Source organism: Populus euphratica, unplaced genomic scaffold, assembly GCF_000495115.2.
Source record: "Populus euphratica unplaced genomic scaffold, PopEup_1.0 scaffold45.1, whole genome shotgun sequence".
Taxonomy (NCBI): Eukaryota; Viridiplantae; Streptophyta; class Magnoliopsida; order Malpighiales; family Salicaceae; genus Populus; species Populus euphratica.
The window spans coordinates 755,311-774,333 of NW_011499886.1; the positions used below are offsets into that span (position 1 = coordinate 755,311).

The window sequence follows — 19,023 nt, forward strand, 5'->3', positions numbered from 1 at the left end:
CCTTCAGAATTCTACAACGATAAAACCAACAACACCAGATGTCAGATGATAATAATATGGTGAAGGGTGCTTAACACCTTGCAGACAAGCACGCAGGCCAGCTAAACCAGTTTATAACACTTTCATACAGCCGGCAGCTGACATAGAAGGATACTTTATTATCAATGACATAAGCAACGCATGCACCCATGTTTTTTCTCCTCTCTAGAGTTCTTGTTATAACCTTCCAAATAGTCGTTTATCAGGTGCCCAAATTTTAACACACAAATCATCAAGTATACAGCCAAGAGAATGCCCCAGATTCTGAGGGCATCCCTCATTCTGAATGCTAGTTGAGGTAGAAGACACTCATTGGCCTTGCACCCAACATAGAGTAAGATGAAAGCTGAAACACGCTTGCAATATCATGTCCTCACGAGTTCTTATGTAAGGTTTTCGAAACAATTCTATTATGCCTCTAAGGTTTCATGAGAGATCATATAATTTTCAGGGAAAACTTAAGTTAGATAAATACAACTCTTGTAAAATCAGCAACCTTCCAACTCATCAATGCTACTTCTGGCATCCCGAGTTTTCCAACAAGTAAGAGCAAATAATAAGATAGAATTAAAAAAGTACCGTGAACTTGCAGAACGTTTTTCTCCGATAACCAGTTTTGATGTTGTGACTTGAAAAAATATACCAAGGAAATCTCAAGATTGCCAATCATGTGTTAAGGGCCATGGGCAGACAAGAATTGGCCAACAAATAAATAAATCTGACCAACATAAGAAGACGATAATCTAGCAGCCAAATTAGTTCTAAAACTGTTATTTAAACCTGGACCTTTCTAAGTTCTTGATGTTCTCAGCTTCACTTAATAATTGCACTGTTTTATATGGCAAACACAAGGCTCCAAGATGAATCTTCAAGAAATCAAGCCTTGGACAAGAAGAACCTCCAAGACTGGATCATGAAGATTAGGTATTTTTTTTTTGTTCTGTGTCATGGTTTCTCCAAGGGTTTAGAGCTTCTCTTATTGCCTGAGCTTCAGGGGAGCTTTCCCAAGCCCGCTTCTCTGACTCTAGAACAGTAACCTTATCATCTGCAAAAGAATACACTAAGGAATCACTTGATAGAATGTGGTGGATACTCTTGGCATAGTAAAGCAGAACAATACACTTATATGACACCCAACAAAATTGAGAGGTGGAGATTATAATGGCACAAGAACAGTTAAATAGAGCTGCAATTATTATTCAAATTGACTAGTCTTCATCAAAATGTATGAATCAATCAGATAACCATCTTTGAAATAACAATATATGCCCTTTTCTATAAAAATGGATAAAACTTGGAAACTTCAACCTCAAAATAACACTGCTGCCACTGTACAGTGGCATGTTAATTGGAACTCGATTTCTATATGTTCACAATATCCCATTCAACTTAATTCAATTCAATGTCAATTTTCCAAGATCTCAGGAACTTTAAGACTTCGGACCATTTGATGGAGTGTGTCTTCCAAGAGTCAAAAGGCAACAAAGTTCACCTCTCTCTCTCTCTCTCTCAAAATCAGCATTCTTTTAACACCACTTCTGAGCATTGTTTTGGCATAAAACAAAAGGATACATTTACAGTCACTGTCAGAGTGGCGAACAAGGCCTTGTCAAGTAGGAGTCCCACACCCATGTGCTCTTTCATAGGGTACATATATACATGCAAGTGTTCCTGTGTGCGCGTGAGTGCAAAACTAAGTCACTGAACAAAGGCATAAACTCAAGTGAAACTTCAATAACAAAAACACACACTTCTTGAATGTTTGAAAAGGCAAAGCATTCCTCAACTGGAGAATTTATATTCATCAAATTTAAAACATTTCTACCTAGAAGACCAGTTACTTGTTTGATTTTTTTTTACTTTGAAAAATCATTGAGATATTGTTAAAGGTGTTTCAGTAAACTGAAGCAATGGGAAGTATAACATTCAAAATTTCATCTCGCGTTCTTATTTTTTCAGCAACCAATCAGAGTGCGCACTAAGACAGTACTAGTATTTGTGACCTCCCCATTGGAGTATCCCCTACTGTGCACATCTCTAACTTCTAATGATGATCTGAGACAGTGAAAAACAATCTAATTGAATCTCTCAAGGATACAATCCACATTGTTCAAATAATATGCAATGTGCCCTCAATAATTCACTGATTTGCAAGCAACAGGCTTGGTGATGGTAGTTAGACATACTCATTCTCAACTAATTTCACAGAGAAAAAAATTCATTACATAAAACACATTTTATTTTATTTTATTCAAAAAGCTCACATTTATGCCAAGAAAAATCAATCAAATTGTACATTTTATTTAATTCTACAAACTCAAATGACCAAAAAAGCAAACTCATCTTCTAACAATAATAGCTAAAACAATATACACCATATATGAGCAGAAACTACAAGCCAGTACTATTTAACATTACAGTTCAAAATTAATAAAGTCAAGTTGAAAAAACTAGAACAAATAAAAATGTAGTGGAAAAGAACAAAAGGGGTACAATAAACTAAAAGTTAAAGGAACAAAAGGATAGTTCTCACACAGAAGCCAGTCTTGATCATGAACAACTCCATGGAAGCTCCAATTAAAGCACCGCCAGCTGAGATTTTCACGTACCAATCTAAAAACTTCATTTCCACTGTAAATTTTATTTACTCAGTTTAGCAGTACAAAAATAGAAAGTAATTAACAAACATTAAAGCAGGCATGAGTTCAATGTGAAACTTCTTCAGTAAGTATTCAGATAAAATCAAATATACCATGTGATTGATTTTACTTTGCAAAAATGTGAGCTCTTAGAATTAAATAAAATATCATATCATGTAACTGATTTTTCTCCGTTACCATGACCTTGGCATGCAAATTAGTGAATCGGTAATGGTGTTGCGAGTTGATTGACATGTGTGGATTGTTTGTTTGAGTGTTACACTTGCATCTTTCTGCACTGTGTTGGAGGATCTTACCAAGAATTCACATACCACTCACAGCTATATTACTTGGGCAAATCAGCCAAAAGGACAAATTTGTAAGGCACATACCAGCAAGTCATTAGATTGGAAAAGGAGATATCTAGTAGACTTAAAGTTGCTTCTACAGGGGAGATATCTAGTAGACTTAAAGTTGCTTCTACAGGGGAGATATCTAGTAGACTTAAAGTTGCTTCTACAGGGGAGATATCTAGTAGACTTAAAGTTGCTTCTACAGGGGAGATATCTAGTAGACTTAAAGTTGCTTCTACAGGGGAGATATCTAGTAGACTTAAAGTTGCTTCTACAGGGGAGATATCTAGTAGACGTAAAGTTGCTTCTACAGGGACCTAAGCTTTAAACCAGTCAGACTAAAAAATAGACTTCACTGCCGTATGACACTTTAGATACAAATTTTGCTTGTATAAATACCTTTTAACACAATCAAAATCCCATGCATGCAAAAATGTATTTTGTGTAGGCATGTACCTTTATAACGAAAAAATATTGCAAGCTATAATATTTTATAAATAATAATTCCTACAGACACATTTTGAATTGGACACTAACTAAACTCATAAAATTGCTAAGCTGTCAAATCTGGATTCAAAAACCAAAGATCGCAAGTCCAAAGCACATCTAGATCGAACCTTCAAAGTGCCTAAACTATGTAAAAACCAAGGCCACAAAATATTAACAAATCTAATTTCAGTCTTAATTTCACAACATCCATCACCTGCATCTTTTTTTCATTAACCATTAAAGACTAATCTGTATATCTGATATAACTATCAGGAACTAAATGAAAACAGATTTTTATCTCCAGGTGCTAAACTCTATCTTTCAAACTCAAGGAATCAGATTGTAATATATAAAACATAAGGGACCAAAGCCACCTTTGTCCATCGTTCTCTATTCGCACCAGCAGTGTGCTACAGCCAAAACAATCTCTTTTTCTCTATCTTACTCTTTCCTTGATGAAACTTAGCAATCTCATATATTGCAAGCTATAATATTTTATAAATAATAATTCCTACAGACACATTTTGAATTGGACACTAACTAAACTCATAAAATTGCTAAGCTGTCAAATTTGAACTAAAGATTTATCAGAACCCTATCAGTTACCACTTTCCTCAAATGAATATTTACCAAATCAATTTCATAAATCTTAACCCGTAATCAACTCTCCTATAAATGAAACTTAGTATATACCGAACTAACTTCAAAGACAAACCCATTTACCATAAACCTCAAACATCCTACGTACATCAAATCAAACCTTTATGTTCATTTTTCGCATGTAAAGTAAAGAGGAGAAAACCCTCAATTTCCAGCCAGTACATATATGATGGAGACATGAACTCAAACGAAACCTCAAAAGTCTAAGAAATGAACAAACTTACCAAAACGGGTCTTAAATGTTGGCCTTTCTTAACCAGTTTACAGGAGCAAATTCAACGCCAACAAAACAAGAGAACAAAGTTTATTAATGGAGTTAAGGAAGTCGGAGCACAGAGAGTTTGTGCGCCTTCCCCTACACTACAAATGAGTTGTATCTGTATGTCCATTTCTGCCACGGAACCGACTTGTCTTTTTAATAATTAAAAAAAAAAAAGTGAAAAAGTGAAGTGCCCGATCCAGACAGAGTGCTCGTTTGGTGAAAATTATTGTTTGTTAAAATATATATTTTTTAAAAAATAATTTTTAATATTAATATATTAAAACATTCTGAAAACATATTTAAAAAATAATTTAAAAAAATTAAATACAAAAATAAACAACACTCATACTGCCATGTTAAAGGAACTTTTAACTTGCGTTTTATTAAAATGTTTCCAGTAAACTTTAAATTTTTTTATTTAAAATTATTTTTTTATATATTTTTATATTATTTTAAAGTATTATATTAAAAATAATTTTAAAAAAATAAAAAAATATTTTAAAAATGAATGGCTAGTGGTTACCACTGTGAGTACACCCCCTTGAGAATAGATAAATCACACACAACTGAAACGACTTGTCATCTTCTCTTTTTTGTGGTCTTACATTTTGCTTGGGGCCGGAAGGGTTAGTTAAAAAGCTAACAACACTGATTATTTGCAATAAATTACTCCTTGGGTTCCTCTATTTTTTTCCTTCTCTACGTGTTTTTTATGTTTTAAAATTTAAAGGACTTGCCTTTTGGTGGGTTTGCTGCCTTTTGCGCTCCGTGTGTGAAAAGAAACAAGCTTTGAAGATGGCTTCCGTCAATCTCTACTGTTCCTTCTTGGCCTCTCCCGTTTACAGTGAGTGACCAATCTCTCTTATGGTAATGTTCATGTTATGTTAGGATTTTTATTGGTGAGAAATTCATGTTACTGTGCTAGGAATTTGAACAATCTGTACATGTAACTGGTAAAACTGAAGATTTCAATGCTAATTGTGAAAATTTTGCATTTTTGGGTGATTTGTGGAGTTTTTTTTATGTCAGTCATCATACTTGTTTGACTAAATCACCTGCTTTGTTTCTCTTTGGACACCAGAGGTCACTACACTGGTCTGCATTGTGTGTGTCCATTCGTGAGAAGAGGGCACCTTACTTATCTGGGCTCTGCTAGTCTTGCTAAAAAACTGTGCTTTAGTTTCGAATGTGATGGTAGAGCTGGAGCTGGAGCCTCTTCCATATCTGGAGAGGGTACATGTGCTATCTTATCCCAATGATAATATAGTTTCGGGACAGGATAAGTTTGTGAACCATTCACCTGGGGTTGAGTGACAACCTGATGCTATAGGTTTTGGAACATTATCAGCGGAAATAACTCCTTCCACTAGTGGTTTCTTCGCTGATAATGATGAATATGACATTAATCGTCTTACGGAAGGATGTGCCTCAATCCCAGAGGCCATTGAGGATATTCATCAAGGAAAGGTTCCTCTTCTTCATTGATATTTAAATTTTTGGGTGTATTAAGTATGCTTAGGTCTTACATTATTACTTGGAAGGATTTTATGTGGCTAATGTGTGATGGTCTTTGCAAATGGTAATTGTTGTAGATGATGAGGACAGAGAAAATGAGGGAGACCTTATAATGGCTGCATCAAAGGCAACACCAGAAGCTATGGCATTCATTGTCAAACATGGAACTGGTATGGTGTGTGTGAGCATGAAAACAGAAGATTTAGAAAGATTGGAACTTCCTTTAATGGTAACTTATAAGGAGAACGAGGAAAAACTGTGCACTGCATTCGCTGTATCAGTAGCACCTAACGAACTTTGCTTTTTATGTTATCTAATGGGTTGTGATCTGCGTCTTTTAAATGAAAAGGCTAAAACTTTGTCAAGAAACCATTATGTTAGTTTGATTTATAAAGTGTTGCTGTAAAATGTATCTGCTTTGTTATTAACACGTTTAAGGGCACGACATTCCTTTTCGTGTTTGTTTCCTGTTTATGTTTAAACAGTAACTATTTCATCGTCTTGCTTCTTTTCATCATCTATGATGTATAGATTGATCGCAATTTTAGAATCACAGGCGCATGTCCTATGGCTTGCTTTTTCTCTCGAAGTAGATAAATCTTGAAGTCTTAGGAATCATCTTTATGTCTTTGGAAGTGCTTTCTGACCATGTAACGTGTTTTGATGTGCACTTTAGCAGCCACTGTCATGCTAATCAAATCATGTGCATGGGCTTCCTGGTCCATGTCATATTTCTTGCAACTGAATTGGATTTTCAGAAGCTATTGATTGTGCCAAAATGATCTAGATTTGTTTTTAAAAGGGTACTTGGTATGATTAGGCATCGGAATGGTGGTGATATCTCTTTTCCTTTGAGTATGAATATCACTTGTGATGTTTTAAGTTTGTTTGGCAATGTTTGAAGTACAGTTAACTGAATGCTTTCTATTACATTTTGTAGATTAGATTTCTTTAGAATTTGGATATGAGTAATACCCAAGAGTTAAAAAGAATTAGAGCGTGGTGTTACAAGCTGAGAAGGAAATCTCTGTGGGATGTTACGTTTGTGGCATCCGAGGAGGTGAGTAAGTAGGATGTTGTGATAGTGGTAATAATTTTCCCTAATAGGAAATGCTACACAACTGGTGTGTTCCTAAAGGGGGGAATGTTGGTGTGACGCCTCTTGACTGTCAGTCCATTTCATGAAGAAAACATAGTAAAGAGAGAGGTGCAGTTAGGGTTGGTAAGAAGATCTGTGTTTTTCCCTGGGGGATGGGGTATGTTGAGAGTTAAATAGCTATCAACCAAAAGAGTGATAAAGAGGCTAATTTACGACTGACATTAAGGAATGCTTAGGTAATGTGATCATGGACCAAGAAATGTCAAGCTGGTGCCATACATGAATAAATTTCATTTTTGGGTTTTGCTAGTAATTCATAATTAATCCCGTCTATGAATAAATTGATGGTGAATATTATGACTAGCTCCAACTAACAGCACACTTCAATTGTTGCATCTTCGAGCTACTGTTTCCCAATTTATAGAAAAAATTAAATAATAAAATGAGCTTAACATGACCTTTGCATGATAATTATACAAACAATCAAGGAAAAATAATTGAGATTGGAAGTGACAATTATGACTGTTCTTCCTTAACAAATTATTAATAGATAGATGCTTGACCAGATAAATAATGGAAGGCAACATGGGGAACAACAGATGTAGGAAAAGAAAAAAGGCATATACACATTTCAAGTAGCGTAATCTCAGGCATCATTTTTCTTTTTCACCAGCTATGCATGTTCAGCTTAGTCCAGGTGGATTTTGACTGAGAAAATAAGGTTATTCAGCTGAAGAGGAGGGACATGGATGAGAAAATGGCTTGATGTTGTAGGAATTTTGGGATTGTTATATAATATTTAGAGAAGAAATTTCCTCTTTGAGACCCTATCAAACTAGAAATCTTCTTTTCTTTGAGAATTAGTGTTCATGGTGGTTTGAAGATGTGGGGGTTTAACTTAATTATCAGCGAAAGTTTTTATCAGGGGAAACATTAACTATCTATGGACTCTTGATAGAGAATAATCTTGAAGCCAGCTTCTCCCTTCTCCCTTCTCCCTTCTTTCTATTTTTCATGTTTTTCATTTCTATCTATGTAATTTTGTAGTGAGAGAAATGTGTCAGGTTAGATAGCAGGTTCTATTTTGTGGGTTATGGTAGTTAACAGTAATCCAGTGTGCTTTCCATTGTATGTGACCACCATTTCTGTGATTTTTCCTGATTGTCAGTTTTTATAGGTGAAGTGTGTATAGTGTGGGTCCAAAACTAGAGGTGGTTGTTAATAAGTGTCCATATTCCACTAACTGTTGCTGCATGGTGGTTGGTTATGTATTCTTGACCTTGTTGGAGATTAAAGTCAATATTTTCAACCATTTTCGACAAAGGTAGTTCTTGTTGCAGTTCTCTTATTCTTAGGGTCAAAAGGTTTTATTTGCTACATGTGCACCGTTGCAACTAGTGAGTAAGGGGTTGGTGTGTGTATGGTGTATTGGGCAGCAGGAGTTGAAACATTTTGATTATAATGGCATCTAGTTGTAATTTACTTGCAATGCTTGTTTACTGGAATCATCCTCTTCAAATATGATGAATCACTAGCTACTGGGCTAACAAGTTCAACTGGTGAAGTAGCAAAGCCAAAAAGCCAAATTAAGAGTATGGATGGAGTTCTGCAGTCTAATCTCTCAAAAGACACCCCATTTTTTGTCTGTGATCAGGCTTACTGCATCATCAAACCTCTTCCCCTAAATTTTGAATTTGTCAATTAAAATCTCTCCGTCAACAAACTATCTGCATTTGGTGCTTTAATTACTTCTGTGGTCGAGCAGTTTCACTGACGTTATAGCTTTGAGTATTCTGAAAACCTTATCTTCATGTTGCTTGTGCCACTAGTTTTTTTTTCTTATATTCTATTTTCTTATCTTTTTGTTTTTTACTGTCTCATTCATTTTTATTTTTTTTGGAAGTGTCAAAATATCTGTGACTTCCAGCTCTCTTGTATGATACCAAGAGAGTTTATCACCCAAGCTATCAGTCTCTATCAATAGTGTAACCTTGGCTCTACCTGCTGATTGCTTTCTCTGTAATTAGCATAATCTTGGTTATATATTTAGCTTCTACTACCAGTATCTCAAACTTCGTATGTTCTTAATTTCTAGGATGCAAAACATGGCACATCAACAGGTGTCTCAGCTCATGATAGGGCAGCAAACATAGTAGCTCTGGGCTCCAAAGATTCAAAACCTGAAGTTTCAATCGTCCAGGCCATATTTTCCCATTCAAGTATAGGGAGGGTGGTGTTCTAAAATGAGCTGGACACACAGAAGCTTCAGTTGATCTTGCAATGCTGGCTGGGTTGGAGCCTGTTGCTGTTTTATGTGAGATAGTGGATGATGATGGCTCTATGGCAAGATTACCAAGGCTTCGTCAATTTGCGCAAGCAGAAAACTTAAAAATCATTTCAATTGCTGATCTAATCAGGTTTTGTCTCCACACACAGTTGAAAATTCTCTTATCTCTTCTATTAGCTGTCAAACTCTGCTCCACATTTCTAAAAATCAGTGACTAGCATGGATGGTGAAATGTGCTCTACATCTGAACTTTATGCATCAATATATCTTCAGAACAACCTACCTTCTCCTACAGAGGTTCAAGTGTGTTTTTACCTGTTCTATTCGTTATCAGACTTTCCTCCACATAACTCAAAATCAGTGACGAGCATTGATGGTGCATTTGCCATCGAAATGTGAACTTTGTGAATTTGAATATCTTTCTGAACATCCAACCTCCTTCTGAAACTGTTGTAATTTGTTCCTCATGGTGATTGATATTGGGCATGACCTGGTTCTGCAGAGCCCTGCCATTTATCCCTCACCCCCCAAAAATGAAAAAAAAAAAAAAAACAGGAGCATATTTTAAAAAGAATGAACAGAAATAATGAAAGCATCAATTGTTTTGATGATATTTGTACTTTTTAATTAAAAGATATAGGAGGAGAACAGATAGATTGGTGGAGCTGGCTGCTGCAGCTCCAATACCCCCCATAGCTGGCTGCTGCAGCTCCAATACCCACAATGTGGGGGCCATTCAAAGCCTACTGTTATAGGTCATTGCTGGATGGGATTGAGCATATTGCAATGGTCGAAGTAAGTTACTTCATTCAAATTAGCAGCCACCTTATGAATATGTCTCTTTGCATTTTGTGTAACACTAAATTCAAACTCAACTTGATCTAGTGTTCTTACACAATGGTCAACTAGAATTCAACAGTTAATAAGAGGATTAGAGATGTGCTCGTGCTTTGTTTGGGTGGCTGTTGTTTTTCTTTTCTTGTCTTTTATACTGTCTATGGTATATTAGTTCTGCATACGTTGTTGTTGACTTGGATCAGCATTTCATACAACGCTTCACCTTCGCTCAACCAAGCTTCATCTTCAAAGAAGTGTGCACATGCCCACTGCGTATTGGGGCATGTTTAATGAAATTATTTCAAGTTCCCGTTGTTCCCCCTTTGATTTGAAATCAAATTTCATGTTGATGGAACATCCAAAAAGCTAGCGATCTAGTTTAATAGTTCTGATGGAACATGCTGATATTTAGAATATTATCATTGGCTGTTCACACCAGTATCATCTGTCCCATTTAGGGGGGAAAGCTTGCAAATATCTATTTGACTTTCTTGTCATCATTTGGGAGTAAAACTGTTACCACCAGACATTTGATTGACAAACACTGTTTATTTCTTCTATGTTTTTTGTTCTTTTGGTGAGGTGGAGAGTGTCCTGGTACCATGATTAATAATAATGGCATTCTGACATACACGGGGTGAAATTGGGGGTGGGAAAGATATTCTGGTGCGGGTACATTCCGAGTGCCACACAGGCGACATTTTTGGATCAGCTAGATGTGATTGTGGGAACCAGCTAGCACTTGCAATGAAGCAAATCGAGGAAGCTGGCAGGGTGTTCTGCTGTATCTCTGTGGACATGAAGGTGGAGGAGTTGGCTTGAGTCACAAGCTCCCTGCTTATAACCTTCAAATTGATGGAAGAGATACAGTTGAAGCCAATGAGGAGGTGGTTTTACCTGTTGATTCTCCCAAATATGGCATTGGTGCACAGGTACTATCTTCTTAATAGTTTGATAATTTATTCTGATTTCATCCTCTGTGCAGTCCCGTCCTTCTTTATCTCTCTCTCTACCACGTAGTCAGACAAAATATAGGGCACACAAGCCTCTATGATTGAAGAATCGTGATCATTTCTTAGCTGATCTTACTGGAAAATTTCCCTTTTTCATTCTAATTATAATTTAGTGAACATCGCTAGTTTTCTAAGTTATGCCCACATCATATTTATTTGACTTGCTTTGATCATGCTTGTTGGGTTATCAGAACAAAGTCTTTCTACCGAGTTCCTTTCATTGGTATTATCCAGATATTTAAACATTTATGCTATTTAAGAGCAATTGAAGTTTGTACTGCATTTGCATGGTTAGAAAGCATCTTTACACTAGCTTCACTCATTACATAAGATGGCCTCTTTGAAACTAAAGTGTGCACTTCTCATGAGATCTCTGTTGTTATTAGCATTCCTCCCTCTTAAATTTCCTAGTTTTTCATGGGATAGATTCCTCATTGTAGGCAGCTGAAATGTTTAGTCCGATTTATTGCAGATGTTGAGAGATCTGGGTGTTCGAACAGTGAAACTGATGACAAATAATCCAGCCAAATATGTTGGGCTCAAAAGCTATGGTTTGGCAGTTGCAGGCAGAGTCCCCCTGTTGACACAAATAACCATGGAGAACAAGAGATATCTGGAAACTAAACATGAAAAAATGGGGCATATGTATGGTTCAGATAGTGGCCTTGTGAACGGTGAAAACGATAATTCAACCGCCGGCAGCCTGTCCGATGTTGTGTGATATCCAAGGCATAAGTGCTTCCTGCAGGTCTGTTCAATGGAGGAAAATGAACAGTAAGTTCCAAAGTCTTCTTACCATGAAAGAGAAACAAGCATTCTTCGTTACCGTTGTGTTACTTACCTGTACTCCTTGGTTTTAGGATGTAAATAATAATTATGAAATTAATTTTTTCTGTCCTTGTGGTGAAGTAAGAGGCTGTAGTTTTTATTCCGTGCTATTGAGGAGTCCAAGTCCATTTGACGCTAACTGTTCCACGAGGAATTATTGTACATAGAATAATCTTCACATGGCCGCATTTTGCTTGGCCTAATTTTCAACTATATATTCACCTGACCAATATAATTATAGTTTTATTACCTCTAATCTAAATGGTATGGTGTTTTCACCGCTGATTGCCTCCATTGTTTATCCACTCGCATTTTAATGTTGATTATTGTATATAATTTTTTTTTAATGTGACCTTTATAATTAAAAAACAATTAATTTTAAATTTTAATGAAAGTATAGGATTGAAAGACAAGGGATTAAAATAAAATAAAAAATATCAAACATAAATGGTATATTATAAGTTTTTGAAAACGATTTATTTTAGTTCTTTAATTTAAACAATAATGCAAATTATATAATTTTGATTCTTCAATATTTTGTTTTAATTTTATTTTGATAAAAAAAATTATTTTTATAATTTTTTTATCCCTAATGGAGAGAGAGAATGTTGGAGTTCAATACTAAAAAGAGAAATATATTATTGATATCTATTTAAACCATTAAAATGAATAATATTTATGTCAAAAAATTTTATTTGATAAAAAGAGTTTATATTAGGTAATTTTGTTCCTTGAAAGTTCATGAGAAAACATATAAATGAGCTCGAGTTAATTTTACACTTTGTTTTTTGGTTGAGTTTGGTTTTTTAGATCATGGATAAGTTTATCATAATTTCTAAGGTGTTTTAAGTTAAAAATAGATTAAAAAATAGATTCTAGGTTAAAAGAACCTTGAGTTTGATTTTTTAGTCATCACAATAGCCAGAATCTGAATAAAACAAAAGATGCGTTGTCTTATTTTTTTTTTTAAAAAAGACAAATAATTTGTCATCCACCCCAAATATAATTCGAAAAAATAGCTCAATCACTTAAGCATACTCTGGCAGACCTGTGCATGGGCCTTGATGAAATGAGCCAAGTTTAACAATGTCTGATCCCTTTTATTTTCTCTTTTTTAATTAATGCTTTTTTTAATTTTATTTTTAAACTTAATTATTGTTATATTAATACCCCTTTTCTCTTTTATTTTGTTTAGAGATATCTTTTAAATGATGATGATTTTTTTTGTTATGCGTTTAATTTTTGAAGAAGTTTTTTTTATTTATTTATGATTATTTTTTTAATATTTTGTATAGATAGACTATATTTTTTATGATATTTATAATATGGGTAGCCTAGCATATTATTCATTTTTTTATTTTATTCAATCAATTTAATATATTTTTTTTTATTATAGTTAATAAACAAAAATTAGCAAACATAATCGAGTAAATGTTCTATCATGTGAAATTAAATATCATAATTTACATTTATTTCTTGGTTTTTCAAGTTTTATTTTTAAGTATCGTTAATGATTTTTTATTTATTTATGAGTGCACATAGTTTTAAGTTTTATTTGATTACATGTGTGCATAAAATTTTTTATTTCCACTTAACTTTTTTGAACTACAAAAACACGTTGAAAAAACCTGCATATACAAAAAAAAATTATGGAAAATAAAAATATTTGATCTGTAATAGATCACGGATCATATAACTAGTAAGAAATTCGAAAACATGTGGTTCTCTCATTGTTTAGCCACAATGGACATGCTATGTGTTTTTCAATAATTTATTTTGGTCTTTGAAATTTTATGTTAGGCAATTTAATCCTGAATGAATACCAATTACCTCTAATTTCTTAGAAAATAGTGGAATTAAAAGAAAAGATATCAAAATAAAAAAACATGGGTTGCATGTTAAAAGATTTTAAAAAAATACACTTCAATCTTCAATCTTTAAAAATAATATAAATTATATAATTTAAGTCTCTTTAGATTAAAAAAATAGTTTTGGTGCAAAAATTTATTTATAACATTTTTCAATTCCTAATTAAAGATACGAGAAAAATAAGGGCCGTTGAATTCTAGTTATAACAAAGAAAGTCTCTGTTCAAACCATTTTTTACTATCAAAATGGATTTTTTTTTTGTTCGTGAGTCTTATAAAATGAGAAGCGCTTGATGGTAGTTATTTAAAATATCAATGTTATTTAAAAAACATATTTAAATCGAGGAAAATAAATCTAACTCGACTTGATTTCATATTTTTAAATCTTTTTGAGTATTTTAAGTTTATAGATTAGTGTATATGTATTTTAAAAATGTTGATAAAGTATTTCTAGATTAAAATGATTTAAAAGTTAACTTTTATTTTTAACAAAAAAAAATATTGTCATAATTTTCTGAGCATTACTAGGTACCTAAAATCTAAGTTTGAAAACAACATGTTACTTGTGTTGTTTCTCAAAAACAAATGGAGGCTCCCCTATAAAATATCAAATAATAAAAAAAAAAAGCTAATAGACCTAGGCTTGACAGCCCACCCATGCTTCTAGCCTTTCCTTACAATGGCGTAGTCGCACTAGCCTATAGGCATGAGAGCATAGATTGTTTTTTGGCCCTGTTTTCTTTAAGGTTAAATATAATTTTTTTTTAAAAAATATTAAACCCCATTAAATTCATAATTTAAAATACAAGTTTAACGAATTAAATCACAACATCTGAACTATTTTTTCTAATAATTTTTTTATTAATATCATTTTTTCATGTCTATTTTCTTAAATAATTTTAAAATTATGTTTCAATTAATGATGTTGTATGTATTTAGTTTTTGAAAGAATTATTTTAGTTCATCTTTATTTTTTTTATTATCTTTTATATAGATTAATTTTATTTCAAAATAAAAATATTCATCTTCATGCAATAACCTTGCATTTTATTTTATTTTTTACTCAATTAATTTTATGTGTTTATTTTTATTATTTTTGATAGAATAAAAAATTAAATTTAATAAACAAATTCAACAAGCACAACTGATTAAATATCTCATCTTGAGAGATTATATGTCTTGATCTATATTTGTTTTTTAATTTTTTTTAATTTTTTTTTATTAATTGTTGATGATTTGTTTCCTAAATAATTCTTGACATACATACATATATATATATATATATATAACAAAAGCTGGAAGAGGCTTGTTTTATAATGACCTCGTTCATTTGTACTCGTAATTGATACGTGATGCTGTGTGCAGCACCGAGGTTAGAGACGAGGGCTTGAAGGAATGTTGATGATCTAAATGACTATGATCAGTAGATGCTTCTATCATTTGCCACTGGTATTTTTGAACTCTAGAGTGCACATATTCTGTGGTAAGAGGGAGGAGAGATGAGGAAGAGAAAGATAGAAAAGGGGAAATAAAGAAGAAACAGGAAAAGGAGAAACACAGGGAAAAAAATTGAGAACAGTAAAACAATTTATATATGTCATGATTTAAAAATATAATATTTAAATTTATCACTATTAAAAAATGCAATACTTCAAAGAAACTGTGGAATGCACAAATTACAATTAAAAAAAAGAGGTAAAAAAAGGACCGGTGAAATTTTAATTACAACACCATTAAATTATAAAAATATTTGACGAGATAAATTTAATAATATTAAAATAAAAAATCACAAACAAGGACTAGAAATAGTTATACTTATAATCCAAAAATAAAAGTTAACTTACTTGCCACATTCTACTCCAATTATTTTTTGTTACCTTATTCAATATTGTTGAGTTTATTTTATTCAGATTTTCCTAATAGTATTAATAGTATTATAATCAAAGTTTTAGTGTATTTTCAAGATTTTTCTCTTCTTCTTTTTTATTGTAATTTGTAAAGAGTAAAGAAATAAATAAAAAAAAAAGACTTCAAAAACATATTAAAATTTTAATTATAACACCATCAATATTATTAGAAAAATCTTGATAAGATTTAACTTCGCCAAGTAATGTCACCAATATCAACCGAAATGGGTTTCATTTGCCATCAAAATACAAGTGAATAACCTGTAATCTTTAGATAACAAGTATAGTTAATTTCAGTTATTATTGATGATTTTTTTTAATATTATTTTTTTTTTGTTAATATTTTTTTTATGATAGTAGTAGTGTTCTAATTAGACTTTTTTTTTTTTATGTACATGAGATCCCATCCTTTTTTTTGTTATTTTTTTATCATAATTTATGCATTTAATTTCAAAATTTATTTGAAATGTGAGCTTTTTAAATAGAAATAAATTTTAATGTTATATTTTTCAATCGGAATAAATACAGACTATATTATTTTGACAATTTATTTTTAAACAATATTATTTTATTATTACTATTATTATTATTATTATTATTATTATTATTTCAAAACCTGCTAATAAAAAAAATCCCCAACAAACTCTTAAAACATTCTTTTTCAAAGGAGCTACAACCGCATGACGCAAGGGTCAAGATGCTTGCCCTGATGCTCAGTGATGTTGCGTGGAATATAGTTTTTTTTTTGTTTTGTTTTTGTTTTTACCAATAATTTTCTTACAATAAAACAAAACAGCCAGTTGTCTTTTGTCTTTCTTGGAATGCAAGTATCAGATGCTTGGGCAGGTGGATTTGGGATCAACAAGGAGTTGCTACCTTAAAAAAAAACTTACATATCTAAAGAAAACGTCCTGGGAAAACAAAAGGTCCCTCTTCCTGTCTCTTTGCATATCAACCAGAAGACTTTGAAAGTTCAGCTGCCGACCCTTTGTGCAGGCATTATCACCGTGTCTGTATATATGTTTGTGTTTTAATTTCGAGTTGTGTAAAATCACTGAATGACTATTAAGTTACTGCAATCTATAGATTAATATTTTTTAGGGTTAATTTTAAAAATAATAAGTTCCATACGTATATATATTGGTTGACTTTTACAACATGGCTAAATGGTTGAATATTTAAAGCCTATTTGTTTAAGTTATGTTTTTCAAAAAGGTAAAAAAAAAAAAATCAAATTAATATTTTTTTTAGTATTTTGAACCATTTTGATATGTTAATATCAAAATAAATTTTAAAAATAAAAAATATATTATTTTAATGTATTTACACTAGCTTAAACAAGAATACTCCCCCAGTCAAATCACCCGCTTAAACAAGAATACTCCCCCAGTCAAATATATATAATAGGACAAGAGGAAGTTTGTAGGAATTTCAAGCTTATTGGTACTGCCTTCTAAAATCAAATTAATTTGTTAGCTCCCAATGGGTAATACATGTGTATAATTGATTAGAGAGATGTTTTAGATAGTATATAGAATTGCTTAACATCGATTTAGAAAATATTTTTTATTTTAAAATATATTAAAATAATAATTTTTTATTTTTAAAAATTGTTAAAACAATTCAAAATTATAAACAAATAATTAAAAGTAAACAAATCTTTAAAAAATATATTTTTGAGAAAAAAAACAAATATTCTGTTAATGCAAATCAAAGGAAGAAAATTCCGGGCATGAAAAGAGAAATTAAAAGTTATATGTTTAGAAATATAGTTGTAATTATTTTTTAAAATATTATTTATATTAAAATAATTATTTTTATTTTTAAAAATATTTTTAATATTAGAAAATTAAAATATTAAAATATTATTAATTTAAAATAAAAATAAAAAAATTATTTTTTTTCAAAAACAATTTTAAAATATAAAGATTATTAACACATCTATGATAGCTTCTGTACACTTTGAGATTCAGGGATTAAGTTTTCCTTCCATAACATAGTAATATTTCAAAAAAAATAAAAAATATAATTTTCTATTCAAACATAATATTTAAAAAAAACTTGACAAAGCCAGTAACAATAGGCTAACTCAAATTCAACAAAGTCAGCATTGATCATTTGAGTCTTTGCTTCTCTAGTTTATATTTTCCTGCTTTCAAAATCAAAACCAAGATTAAGGGCATAAATTAAAATCAATTAAGTGAATAAAAAGTTTTTTTCTTCTTTTTAGACAAATCTGAGGGTTGTGGATTGGATGCCATGTGAGTTGCAAAGAAAAGGCATCAGTTATGGCGAAAGAGCAAGCAGAGACTGATTTTTTGGTCGGGAGAGGGGTGGCGTGGGTTGTTTTTTTTGGATAAATTGGACATAAAATTAAAAAATTCCGTGTAATACATGAAATAAAAAGTTTCGATGAAATATTATAATTTGAACATATTATATTGATTCAATCAGCTAGTTGGTTTTAAAAATAATAAAAAGCCTTTTAAAATTATTAAAATCAATAAATTTTATTTGACAATTCACATAATTACATTGACTATTATAGGTAGCAATTTTTAAAAAATTATGTAAAAATTTAAGTATGATTCAAAGTTCAGATAAAAAATTTATGGTTTTTTAAGTTATTATTTTAATATAGTATAACTAAATTTTTTATTGGATCTAAATTTATTATATTAATTTATAAATATATTTATTAAGTCAATCACGTGATTTATTTAAAAATAATTTTTTATTTAGTTTTAATAAACTTATATCTGATGACTCAAAATTATACATTTTATAAATTTATATTTTTTATATAAAAATTAATTTATTAATATAATTAAATTTAACTAGTTAAAGAAGATGGGAGGTTGAAGATGACATTATTAAATTAGGTTAACTTACCACACAAAAAATTTGAAATGATATTGTTATATTAAAATTTTAAGTTTATTTTATTATTATTTTTTTTAAAAAATCCAACGATTTTATAGTGACATGGATGAAGATATATCGTGGCAACAGATGTCAGGGAGGTGAATTGTGTTTTTTTTTTATTTAAAAAAAAAAAGGGATCTAGGTTGCCGAAGTAGTTGCTGACATGGAATAAGTTAATGACATGACATATGAGGTTAGAAAAATAACCAAAAGAATGTCCCTATTTACCATAGAATTTATAGAGTTGTTTTCATTAACCCTAATCAAACAAATCACAAAAAAACAAGCAATACCCTCCCTTT

General features: G+C 31.5%; 1 long non-coding RNA gene and 1 pseudogene across 1 annotated transcript; one reads left to right on the plus strand and one right to left on the minus strand.

The window, feature by feature from the left end:
• Positions 1–583: 583 nt before the first annotated feature.
• LOC105130323 (uncharacterized) lies at positions 584–4,611 on the minus strand. Its single transcript, XR_843216.1, has 3 exons — positions 4,405–4,611; positions 2,575–2,670; positions 584–1,084 (listed from the first exon to the last, which is right to left on the minus strand). It is a non-coding gene; the product is annotated as an uncharacterized LOC105130323 (long non-coding RNA).
• Positions 4,612–5,077: 466 nt separating this feature from the next.
• On the plus strand, positions 5,078–12,234 carry LOC105130324 (bifunctional riboflavin biosynthesis protein RIBA 1, chloroplastic-like; annotated as a pseudogene).
• The last annotated feature ends 6,789 nt before the right edge of the window (positions 12,235–19,023 follow it).